General features: G+C 41.3%; 1 protein-coding gene across 7 annotated transcripts in view; it reads left to right on the top strand.

Moving 5' to 3' along the window:
* The window catches only part of FUT8 (fucosyltransferase 8), a 242,849-nt gene that overhangs the window by 64,701 nt on the left and 164,751 nt on the right, over nt 1-13,397 (top strand). For all 7 annotated transcript variants that reach the window (XM_045016295.1, XM_045016301.1, XM_045016294.1 and 4 more), the window contains one exon: nt 3,746-3,847. The gene's annotated coding sequence lies outside the window, so the exon portion shown is untranslated. The remainder of the gene's footprint in view (nt 1-3,745; nt 3,848-13,397) is intronic.

The raw sequence follows: 13,397 nt of genomic DNA, 5'->3' as shown, positions 1-13,397 counted from the left end.
GTTTAATTCATTTATCTGACAAAATTATTATAGTATGTGTTAAAGAGAGAAGATAACTTTTTAAATAAGTTGCAAGTCCATAAAGGTATCCTGGACTGTTATGACAATGAAGTTAATGTTAATATACAAGAATAAAAAAACATTCTTCTTGCCTCTTCTGTCTCCCCTACTTTCCTTCTCTCTGGGGAGTCTCTCATCCCTCCTTCCTTCTCTTGTCCCCCCACTTTTTTAGAGGATTCTCTCCATTAGATTTCTGTTAACTAGTAGAGATAGGGAGTAGAGAAGTAGTTGTTGCCATGAGCCTGGTCCTTCAGAATTTGGCAGCAACAGGAATGGGGTGGGAATAAGAGGCTGGGAAGTACTTATGGGAGAAATGGAGTAATAGATAGTAAAGACTGACATCACTGGCAGATTAAGGGGAGCAGTCTGCCAATCTGATGTTGGAATGCTTGATGAGATAGAAGGAACTCACTCTTGCATGGCAATACAATGGAGGCAGCAGAAGGGAATTGAAGACTGGTGGTGGTGTGGCAGGGAAGAGGATCAGGCACCTGTGCCCAGCCAGGCACAAGCTCCCTCCTCAGCTCTTCCTGCTCTGGGTCCTTCCTGGGCCCTCTGAGCTGTAATAGGGAGGCAGCTGCAGGATGGATGCCTTTATAAATTGCTTAAACAGCTGCAGCCTGAAATAAAGGGTAATAGACGAAGGATCCGGCTTGCGGGCAATATGTTTGACACCTTGCTGTACATCTTGTCGTTAGACGCTCCCGGTGTGGTGCTCTGCTCTGTTCAATGTTGATATCTGTCGGCTGCGTGTGTGTGTTCCCTCTGTGTGCTGCCTTGGCTCTGCGCAGATAGCTGACACAGCAGACCCTGAGAGAACCCCCAATGACCACAGACTCTAGTAAGGTACGAAGGCACGTCGGGCCAGGTTTATTGTCGAAGAGAAATACAGTCTCCAGCTTTCCCTGGCATAGAAGTCCAAGGTGCTGCTAGCTAGTACATATGTGCTCCGTGACAGTGGACTCAGCTCAGTCAGTGGCGGGACTTTCCACTGCCCCCTAGGCTGGACAAAGACATCAACTCAGAGGTGCATTCTTATACAGAGGTACAAACAAGTTACACATCACTCCTGACGTATTGAGGTGCAATCCCTCTACGTAGTAAGGTGCCACCTCTGACCTTGTACATGTTGGTTCGAACAAAACAACTCTATCCATCCTATTACCCTTTTGGCCCTGTCATTGGGATGCATCAGCTTGTTCCTTGTTATCTGTGTGGCGTGTACAAGTATGTGAATGTTCTGATATCTGGTGTCCAGTACCTTTTAGGTATGTCTCTTTTGGCAGGATCAGTCCTTTCCTTGCCAGCTTCTGTGAGCAGGGCCTGCCTCTGGCTCACAGCTTAACTTTGCTTTATGTTAGCAAAGTCTTGACCATTACTTTAGTTCAGGCCTTAGGCCTCATACCAGGCCTCTGATAAGGGTTTATGTTTCAGGGCCTCATCTTACTACACATCTTATCACTGGATGGTCTTGCATGGCATTGACTATCATCTTACATTGATGAGACAAGGTGGGTGAGGAAGAGCTCTGTGTAACTCATCAGCTTGTCTCTCTCACCAACAGAAGTTGGTCCAATAAAAGATATTACCTCATCCACTTTGTCTCTCTAATATCCTGGGGCTGACATGACTACGACAACACTGCATACATTTTACATTGATGACTCACACGTTTACCTCTGCACTCTGAACTTGTCTCCCTTTTTCCAATATGGGTTGCAGGCTTTCTTTCTGACATCTCTTCATGGATGACCAGACATTAACTTATAATTAACATGGCCAAAACTGAGTTTTGATCTTTTCATCACAAGCTCTCTCAGCTTCCTGAATCACTGCCTCAATCACATCACCACCATCTTCCCAATCACTCAGGCCCATAATGTGAGTATCTTTGATATAGCCCTCTGGCCTTGACTACTGCAACATTGACCACACCACAAAAATCCCTTGAAATTGCTCCTGCTAAGATCATTTTGGCTTGTTCCTACCACATCATATGTTGTTTGCATCCTTCTATTAGCTCTGTCTTCTCCACCATATCAAACACAAGCTTCTTTGCCTTACTTTTAAGATGCTTTATGAGCTCTGTGTGGCTGCTTTTATTATTGTGCTGACAACTGCTCTTTGCTTTTGCTAGCAATGTGTGTCTTTACCTCCTGTTAGTGCAAAAACATTTGAGAGTAGACTTTCTTCCATGCCATCCCTTATGTATGCAGGGAAGAACTCCCTGTCCAAAATCCATTTGAAAACACCATTGTAGCTGCCATCAAATCACTGTAAGATTCACCTGTTCTCTTTTTTGTCTACAGAACACTATTATCCAGCAACAGTCACGAAGTGAGACTATTGTTTATTGTGCAAAAACACCCTATTTTTACTATGTAGTTGTACTTAGAAACAGTCTTTAAGCAACTACAAGCTCATACATTGAGGAACAAAGAGTGCAGTCCATACTTGCAAGGCAAGGACTGTACCTTGGAAACAGTGACTCTGAAAAGGATTTGAGGATCACTGTGGATAACGAAGTGAAGATGAGATCCCAGTGCACGATGCTGTGGCAAAAAGGACTAACATGATCCTTGGATGTAGAAGCAGGGGAATACTTAGCAAAAGTAGGGAACTGTTACCACTGTATACCACATTAGTGAGCGCCATCCCTTCTGGCCTTAAAATCTGTGAACCTTTAAATTGGCAGTCCTCAAATTTCTTATTTAGATTGGTTCATGTTTTTATTGTCACATCTATCTATATATATGGAAAACTCCAAAAATGTCAAGTCACCAATTTTTTTAAAGAGCATAAAAGTTATATAATCCATGACTGTGATAGCCATAAAATAGTCCCAATTATTATATACAAGAATTACTTTGTAATGTCTTTGTAGGAAAAAGAATTATGAAACTGTCAATTTCAGTTGACCTTTTCTATTAGAAAGCTTAACTCATTTTTAATTCTTGGTACATTTGTGCTGACATCCATCGACAACTAGACTTCTGAAGACTAATGATAATCATAGGGCAAAACAGTTACGGTACTAGAGGCAATTAATTGTACTTTGTGCAGTGAAAATGACAAAACAACTATGGCAAAATGCTCTAATGGATGTATTGTATGCTGATGGGTGAAGGTAAATGCTGTGGCAGAAGTAGACCGTCTGCTTCTCTGCTGGCTAGTGCTGGTGATGTAATGGCATTGATATTGGGGTATAGATGAAAGTACATGGCTACAGCAATAGGAGTTCTCATTTGACCCAGTGAGCTACTACATGTTAGAGGAAGGGAAGGAATTTAACACTTATCACCAGACTTTGATTAACCTGTAGTTAGAAATCTAAAGTGAAGCAACATTCTCACAAAGTTATGTATTTTCTGAAGATAATTGAGGTTGTGAACTCTCTACCTTTGCAAACAATTGAAATATGCAGTGAGAAGTCAGTTCCTACTTCACACAGGTGATGCTTCTTCTACTAATAGTCTTAAAGATTTTTTCATGGTATAGTTGAGCACTTACGATGAAAAAATGTGATTTATTACACTAAAGAAACTCTGGCCCTGGCTTTCAGAGATCCTGAGCATCTGCAGCTCCTTTTCACTTGAGTTGGAGTTATTGGTGCTTCTGAAAATCAGGCCCTATGTGGAAATGTTTTCATGGGTTGTATATTCAAGCTATTACTGTTTTGTTTCAGGTCACTGTCATCATAAAATCCAAGGAGAGAAGCAGATACATGTGATACAGCCTCAAGTGGTAGAAAATCCTCATTACCTTCCATAGAAGAAAAAAGACACAGGTTGGTACCATAATTGAGAGAGAGTATAACTTTCGTTATACTCTTACATATTCTGATTTTAAATATTAAACCTTTGGAGTGTTTTGTCAACTGTATAAAGTGACTGTTTTATCATGACTGCTTCTCTTCATAATTTTGAATAACAAGTTATTGAGGATTATCCATTCAAATGTCGGCTGCAAATTGAAATACAGTGGGTCTGATTCTCTACTGCTTTCCTACACCTAGTGTAATCATTTGCACATCTGCAAATAGAGTGCAAGGAGCGTGTGTAAAAACACTACCAAAATACTCATTGCTGTATTTTACACTCACTTTATTCAAGTGTAAGTGACTTCATAAGGTGCAAGTCTGTTGAGAATTGTCTGAGTTTAGGATGTCTAAAAATATCGTTACCCCTTTTGACCCAAGTGGCTAACCAGATTTGGGGTGTTGTGGGTAGAAGTGACTGAAGAATAATTGATTTTTCCATTTGATGGCTGTTATTTCAATCACCTCTTTACATTAATCCTGAATGAAAAATGGCAGTTATGGCCAACTCATAACATCAAGGTTTAACCCAACACACAACAAAGTGTTCACTTTAATCTGAGTATGAGGATTTTTAAAAAACATGTTTATCATTTTACCACTGATGCTGTTTACTAAATTTCACTTTCTGATTCTCGTGCTACCGTACTGTTGGGATGTTTGGATTTCAGACACTGCAGAGGAATGTTTTAAATCCAAACTACAAAGTTTTTATTACAATTATAAAAGAAGTTTCTATTAGTAGACTTTTTTTGATGGTAACAAAAACTGCATTAAACAAATCTAAATTTTCATCCCAAAGTACTATGATCATGTCCTTTAATCTTTCTTCCAAGGGATTTCAAATAAATGGTTTGTGATTACTGAAATTTTAACCAGAAGGGTACATTTTTTTCCTTCTTTGTGTGACCTGAATATTTTCAAGATGATTTAGGGTTCATTTCCCTCCACCCCTTTCATAATATGACCAGAAAATGGGCTAGCCAATAATGGAATGAAAATGCAGTGTTGCTGTTCAGTCTGTCTTATTATGTAGTTAGTTAATTTTACTAAATGACAAAAATATTGAGTTTGAGATAATTTACACAGATGCAGACAAATGCATGATGAAAAGTGAATCCTCGTCACCCCTCCAAAGTGATCTGATTTCATATAAGAGAAGGAAGCGGGATGTTGTGAGTAGATTGAAGACTCATAGTTTTGCACTAAGTACAAATACAGATATATAGTACAGGTGCAGTGTGTTATTTATCTTTGAGGACAACTGGGCACTGGCCCTGTAGCTGACTCTCTAAGGGGCCCCTGTGCTTACATGGAGTCAATTAAAGGATCAGGGTCTACATTAAGGGAGAGAGTAGGGAAAATAATTCCTTTGAACACTGAAGAACTAAGTTGTCTTGCATACAGTGGGTGGCATGCTTGTCTCACTGCTAGTCATCTAAGCACATAGCCTTATAGACTTTAAGATCAGAAGGGACCATCATGATCATCTAGTCTGATCTCCTGCATGTTGTGGGCCATAGAACCTCACCCACCCACTTATGTAATAGACTCCTAACCTCTGGCTGAGTTACTGAAGTCCTCAAATCATGGTTTAAAGATTTAAAGTTACAAAGAATTCACTATTTACACTAGTTTAAACCATGCCCCATGCTACAGAGAGAGGTGAAAAATCCCCAGGGTCTCAGCCAGTCTGACCCAAGGGGAAATTCCTTCCAAATATAGTGATCAGTGAGACCCTGAGCATGTGGGCAAGACCCACCAGGCAGATAACTGGGAAAGAATTCTCTGTAGTAACTCAGAGCCCTCCCTATCTAGTGTCCCATATCCAGCAGTTGAGGATTTTTGGTACTGTCTCATGTACAGTGGGTGACATGCTTGTCCCAGTGCTTGTTATCTGAACACATCCTGTTTAATCCATCAAACAGACTCAATCTATTTTAAAAGTGCTGCTTCCCTGCTTTCTTGGTGGGAGGCAGGATTATCAATGACAGATTGTGGCTTCAAAAGCAAGGTGTGAATAGTGGCATAAGCCTGTATGAAGGTCACATTGGAATATGTACATTTTGTTTGTGATGTACATTGTACATGGAACTGCACATCTGCTGAGATGTAGTTCACAAGCTGACATTCACAGCTGTTTGAACAGAAATAATAAGAAACAGATTCATATAATGTTATACGTGGCTGAAATATATTAGAATTTTAGTGTTTCTACAGTAATTAATGTATAATGGAAAATATGAATTTAAATACTGAAACGAAGTGTATCTATTAATCCAGAGTCAATTATTCATCTTCAAGTGTTCGTTCCACTTCAGATGTGTGCGCACTAGTGCACTGAAGCTGGAGTTCTTTTTTTCTCATAGTACTACTTGTTGGGGTGGTGTGGCACACCCACCCCTGTGCACTCATGCTGCTCGTCAGGGGTATGAAGAGTGATGCTGCACTGACCCCCCTCAGTTCCTTCGCACTGATCCTGGTTGGTATCTGGAGCATGTGTGAACTTCTTTCACGCTTTCCCATTTTGTCTGCAGAGAATCTTTTCCTAAATGTTTTGTTATTGTAAATAGTTTTAGTATAGTTATAGTTATAGTTTTAGTTAGTGATACTAGTTTAGGAAAAAGTATTGATTTTTGTTTTACTTTTCGTTGAGCTTTTAGCTTACTATCGAGATTTGCCTAAGTCTCTGGGGGTTAAATGCTATTCTGGCTGTCCCAAATCTAACCAGTGAGTGATCCTTACTCTCTCTGCTTAAAATGTTTTGGAGAAGGACATGTGAGGCACAAGTGTCATATCTATAGGGGTTTAAGACCAGAACTAAGAAGTTGATGGATGTTTGACTTCGAGATTATCCTGATGGAAGCAGCTTTGTTGACCCTCTTTGAAACCCAGCCATTTGGTACATAAGGGTTTGGACTTGACTCGGTCTCAGAGCATGCCACCAAATTTGGTGACATCTTTTGGTGGAGAGAGCTGGTGAGAAGACACTGTTCTCTGTCTCCGGTACCTTGCAAGCAGCATCAGAAGTCTAACACTTGAACCTCTTGTAGCCAGAAGAAGCCCTCTTCATCTTTGAGTGCTAGTCCCAAACAGACTCTCACTAAAAGACCAGCACAGAGATTGGAGCTCCTGCTAGGCACTCCCTGGTACTGCATTCTAGCATTATAGAGTTGTTGACACAGGCATCTCATGTGGTACCACTGAGACATTGCTGGTACCTTCTATGGCATATATGATACATCTTACTCTATTGGTACCAATAACACTTGAAACATACAGTGCAGCAGAGATCTCCTGTGACTATTGGTGCTGACCACCGATGCAAGTTGTGGTCCAGCTATCGACTATTCCTGCCATACAAGCACTGGTACTGGTATCTTCCTCAGCAGCCATCTGGGACTGAACTTTTGTCTGAACTTTTTTCAGCAAGGTCTGAAAGTCTTGTGTGGAGCCAGCCAGATATACAGGAAAATCGTGGATGCTTCCTCTGGTCCCAGTCTCCTGCCTCCTTGGCCTTTAGACTATGCTTACTCTTCCTCGGAATTGGAAGTGGGGTTTTATGCTTCAAGATTCCACTACAGAAGGTCTTGAGCATCTCCTCATTCCTCTTCATGCAGGTCAAGGTGTAAGCACTGTGATTCTTATAAGAGTGGGTCCAGGAATAGGATGTCTTGGGGTTGGGACCTGGTACTGTACTAGGTAAAAGAGAGGTCTTTTGGAATCCAGGGGGAATTCCTCCAGACTCCAGGTGGTTGTCTTCTTCTAGATCTTACGCTACTAAATCTCCCCCAAGGCACTGTTCCCTTGCCTTTAAACATTCCCTTAGACTAGAGTACTCCTTCGGTGTGCCAGACCTCAAAGGGTAGGCCACGCTTCCTCTGTGCCTATGACACTGAGTCTTTGGGTGCCAGCATTGCTGCTTCTCACTGAGCTTTGTCCAGCAATTCCCACTGAGGAGGACTTTTGTTTCAGAGCTTTTTACCCTCTTCAGTGATCAGTTCATTCCCAGAAGTATCTACAGGGACTTCACAGAGCCCTTTCAAAAGGCTCTGACCCAGTAGCAGCATTTTTAACCCTTCTGCACACATTGGGTACAGTACCAAGTCAAATATTTCACTACTGTGCAGAACATCCATAAAAATTTCAGAAAATTCCCACTTTTGTCTCCTTACGTCCCTGGGTGTACAAATTGAACTGGTCCGAGGACAACCCACAGAAGTTAGGGATATTTTGTATATTGCAGGGCCTGCTAGAGTTGCATTACATGTTAATGAGGACATCTTTGAGTCTACCAAAATCCTTTGGCAAACTCCCTCACCTCTGAGGCCCACTGCCAGAAGAACAGAGAAGTACTAAGTCCCCTCCGAGGGACAGGAGTACTTTTATTCACACCCAACCCCAGCTTCTTTGGTAGTGATGGCTGTGAATCAAAAGGTGAGATAGGGCGATCTAAATCTACTGCCAACGACAAAGATATAAAATATTGGATCTGTTTGGGGGAGAGGTTTATTTGTTACCAGGTTTGCAGTTTAGAATTGGAAATCATCATGCTCTCATCGTTCATGATGATTGTCAAAATGTTGAAATGTATAGACAAGTTGCTAGATGATTCTAAGGAGAAGTATACAGCACTTGTGAGTGAAAGCTTCTGGGAATCAAGATAGTCATTACAGGCTGGTTTAGATTAGGTGGATTCAGCAGTTCAGGTAAGGATAATGGCAGTCACTGTGTTATGCTTTTTGGCTGCAGTTGTAATGCTTCAAGAGTGTGAATGCCAACCTCAGGACAGGCTGTTAGGAACCAGGGTACAAACCCCAAATTGGCTGTGAATTCTATACTTAGATTTCAGCAACCAATTGTCAAGTGTGTACATGCCTTGGGCTCTATACCTGGCTAAACATGGAGTTATAGGTGCTCTCCTTGGGTACGCTGATCTGCTTCTCTGCTCAGGTGAGCATACCTTTGTGATAGATGACCCCTTACACCAAGAACCACGACAATATTCAGGTTACTTCCAGTCTCAAAGGACCAGTCGCTAACCCTAGTCAATTGTACCTAAACTTATTCCCTGAGAAAACAGATGAAGCTTTGCATTCTGCTAAAGATTCTAGGGCAATCCTTAAATCACTAGGCATTTACACTCCAGCCCTGGAGAGAAAGCAGTTCCATTCTTAGGTCCACCAGGGTTGTACTAACTGCCCAGGTTGCTGGACCAGTCTCTAGGATGTACCATAAGGATCAGAGAGCACTTCCAGCTACATCTAACAAATCAGTAACATCTAAGCAGTCTATTCCTCTCCTTTGCTGAGAGGACAACTGGTCATCTCATAGAGGATACCCTCCTGCATTCATCGGTGCTATGATATCATTAAGGTTCCTTCCCCTTAAAGTGTTTTAGCACTCTCTATAAGGGCACAAGCAGTGTTGTCTGCTTTAAGTCATGTAGCCATCAGTAACATTTTCAGGGCTGCAACTTGGTCATCTGTTCATACCTTCACCACTCATTATGCGCTCTCTCAATTATCAGGAGATGATGCTAGATTTGGAAGAGTGGCATTGGAGTTCTTGTTCAGGTAGACTCTGATACCCTCCTCCATCTGGGACTGCTCATGAGTCACCTGAAGTAGAAAGAGTGCAAGCACTCAAAGAAGGAAAGACGGGTACATACCTGTTCGGTAACTTTGTTTTTCTTTGAGATGTGTTGCACATGTCCATTTCATGACTCACTCTCCTCCTGTACATTGGAGTCAAAGATAACACGTTTCTGGTGTGAAGGAACTGAAGGGGGTCGGGGCAGCTCTGCCCTTTATACCCTTGGCTAGCAGCATGGGCATGTGGAAGGTGCATGTGCCGCCGTGACACATTCCACTATGGGAAAAAGATCTCTGGCATTGATTCACTGACATGCATGCACCTGAAGTAGAATGGACATGTGTAATGCATCTCAAAGAACATCAGTTACCAAACTGTTATGTAATTGTTTTTTTTTCCTTGCAAATTTCATTGAACAGAAGTAGTTAGTCATTTATAACTTAGTCATTTTGTGCTGTCTTGTCTTCTAAACAGCCTGCTTTTAAAGATCCTTAATTAAGATTGTCTTAGTAGTATGCTACTTCTCTTACTAAAAATCTAAAGAAACTTTCCCAGCAAGAGAGCATAATGATGGAAGGCACTGCAGACACACAAACAATTATTAGGGAATGATTTTTCAATCAATATGCTATGAAGAGCTTCAAACTGTTAGTGCTTGTGTCTTTCAGCTGTTTCCTGCAGGCCCAAAAACTTAGCTGTAGTAAGGTGACTTTTTATAGAAGTATATTGAATATTTTGTTCTATCACTGAAACAACTTACACATCACTTTTATTGTCTAAAGTGCTTAGGGCTATGTGTTGTCCCCAATCTATGTTCTTATAGTAGCATCTACAATTGTGATCCTATTAGGCTGCTACTTTACCTTTACAGTTCACTGTTTCTCTAAATATAAGCAGCAGTCTCACAGAGTGAGGGAACATTTTAACCCCCCCCTTCAATTCTAACCATTAAAATCTATAGGAAGGGTTCTATGTACTCCATAGCCCAATGAGAAATTCTGCATTAAGCACCCCCCAAATTCTTTGGCAAGAAATCCTAAACTGTATTGCAGTGTTAATGTATTGTATCTCCATAACATTCTTTTTTCTCCTATCCTTCCTGTGCCCAAACACATACATGGTTATGTCTCATTGTTGAAAATACTCATTGATGTATAATTCTTTAATGATTTTTAGCAGTGATTATTTTTGATGGATATCTTTTTATGGCTTTTTTCTTCTAAGAGTCTGGCTTTATGACCTTCATAAGTTAATGATGTCGTCTGGGTGGTTTGGCTTGGAATCATTTTCTTCCTGCTCTTTATGTACCAGAGAAGCTCTTGTAGTCAGTTTCAGCAGTTTCTCTCAGTTCCACAGGCCTTGTCTGCTACTCTATTCTCCATGCAGCCTAGTTGCCCAGTTTGCCTTTCTAGCTCCCCTTCTCCCTGGCTGAAACTGAGCTCTAGCTCTGGCTTTCTGACCTCTCCTGTCTGGTCCTTTAGAACAGTGAAGGGAGTGTACACTGTAATCCAATTCCCCTGTAGTGGGGAAAGGTACAGAAGAGGCAAGAAGAGACAGCTGCAGGCAGGTCCCAGCAGGGTAAGGAGATAGAAAACAAAAAGTTGGGTGCCTCCCTTCAGCAAAATAATGAACTCTGCAGGAAAAAATGCTGAGTTCTGGGTATTTTGAAATAAAATGCCAAATTCCATGGCCAAGCTGTTATGCTGAGTCCATGAGGCTCTGAGTGAGATGACAGGGGCAGTGTGCACATTTAAAAGCTGTTGTTTCAGGTTCCTTAAAGACTCAGGCCTTGTCTACACACAAGTTGCTCTGCTTTAACTAAAGGTGCAGTGTTGCTCCGACTTACTTAAACTCACTCTTCATACAAGCATTGATTTAAATTCAGTTCTTATTTTTTGAGGATAGCTCTGCAATGAAAAGGAATAGAAACTTGACTTTTTAAATTCTGGAGTATGATTTTGCATGAGCCTGATGAGGAAGAATTTCCCCATCTGACAAAAATTCTCCCTCCGAGTACCAATGGTTTGAGATGTGCTTAATAATCCTATGGAGTCCAGAACTTTCCTGATGGAAGAATTTTTCTTTAAGGGGATTAAGAGACTATCTAAGGTCTGGAACAAGACTGGAGTTCTTTTGCACTGAGCCTTTTAAGGTTTTATAAGATGCTGCCTGTACCAGCCAGTCATACAAGGTGAAAAACAGATACTTTGTAATCTCAAATAACTAAATGTTTGGTAAAACTATGGGTGCTGTGAATAGCCTGAGGGGGGGGAGGGTAATATCTTGTATTGGTAATGGTCATATCCCAAACAAAAGCATAGCAACTTGCTATACGACTGTCTGATGTTGATATGGAAATGAGCATCTTTCAGATGGAGAGCCTCAAACCAGTTATTCAGAGAAAGTAAAGGGAGATGAGGGCTAGAATAAGCATTTGAAATTTTAACCTCTTCATTTAATTGAGCATTTGTGGTCTGTAATGTCCTTTGAAATGAGGAAATACCTTGAGTAGAAATTTTTCACTTGGAAATTTTCTAATACTTCTGTAACCTTCGGGTGAGCCAGAGTTTATTTCATTGCCCTTCTCCAGAGCCTTAAAAAAACCCATCTCCCGTAGAAGAGCAACTTTGAAATCCAGAATTCAGTCTCTAAAGACATTCAGCAAGGATTGTGCAGGGTCTAACTCCCCAAATTCAAGTCCCCAAAATAACAAAAATCCCCAACTGGCTTCAAGACTGAGCTTGATAAGTTTATGGAAGGGTTGGTATGATAGGACTGTCTACAGTGGTAGCATGTGCCCCATCGGTGACTGCCAGTAGCAAAAATCCCCAGTGGGTGGAGGTGGAGAAGGCTCTGAGTTACTACAGAGAACTCTTTCCCAGTTATCTGCCTGTTGGGCCTTGCCCACATCCTCAGGGTCTCACTGATTGTCTTATTTGGGGTTGGAAAGGAATTTTCCCCTGGGTCAGATTGGCAGAGAACAGGGGAGGTTTTTGTCTTTCTCTGCAGCATGTGGGCGTGGAGTCACTTGCAAGTTTAAACTAGTGTAAATGGTGACTTCTCTGTAACTTGAAGTCTTTAAACTATGATTTGAGGACTTCAGTAACTCAGCCAGAGGTTAGGGGTCTATTACATGAGTGGGTGGATGAGGTTCTGTGGCCTGCAATGTGCAGGAGGTCAGACAAGATGATCACTATGGTCCCTTCTGACCTTAAAGTCTATAAGTCTAACTTAATTCTTAAGTACCAACTTTATAAAGTCTTATGATAAGGAAACATTATCATTATTATTATTATTATTTATTTAATAACTACAACTTAATTTCTATAACATAACATGGCTACTTTATAATCCACATACATTATCTTCATAGTTATGCATAAACATAAATAAAGAAAACAAATCTAAACAGGTCAGTCCCCACAGAAACCTGCTGCAAAATGTTTCAGAGTCAAGGAAAACAGCCTGCTCCTGTAGCTCAGCTTCTCCCAAGCCACACAGGGCACATGGCCTTTTGAAAAGCTGCTGCCCTGGCTACTGGCCCTCATGGAGTCTGACCCGAGCAACAAGGAACCTACTGAGCATACCCAATACTACCACATCCAATTCCAGAAACTTCTGGATGTAGAGCACTAATTGTGCATGTACCTAGCAACAATGAACCAGACAACTCATTCCTACCTGCTCCCTATATATCTCTTGAAGAGAGAGCTCTGTATTAGGCACGTGGGTTATACTTCTATAGCACCCAGCTTCAGCTTGGAATCGGGCTCTGCTTTCACTAGCCTTGTGTTGGGAGGCAGTATTGAGAGGAAGTGGACCGTGCAGTCCTGCTTGAGGACTTCTGTGAAGTTAGTGGAGCTATGCTGATTTACGTCCGCTGACTTATATCTGTCTCAGAGTCTCTGAAATCAGATCTGTTATT

This window comes from Mauremys mutica, chromosome 4 (genome assembly GCF_020497125.1).
Source record: "Mauremys mutica isolate MM-2020 ecotype Southern chromosome 4, ASM2049712v1, whole genome shotgun sequence".
Classification (NCBI taxonomy): Eukaryota; Metazoa; Chordata; order Testudines; family Geoemydidae; genus Mauremys; species Mauremys mutica.
This window is presented reverse-complemented; position numbering and strand designations above follow the sequence as displayed.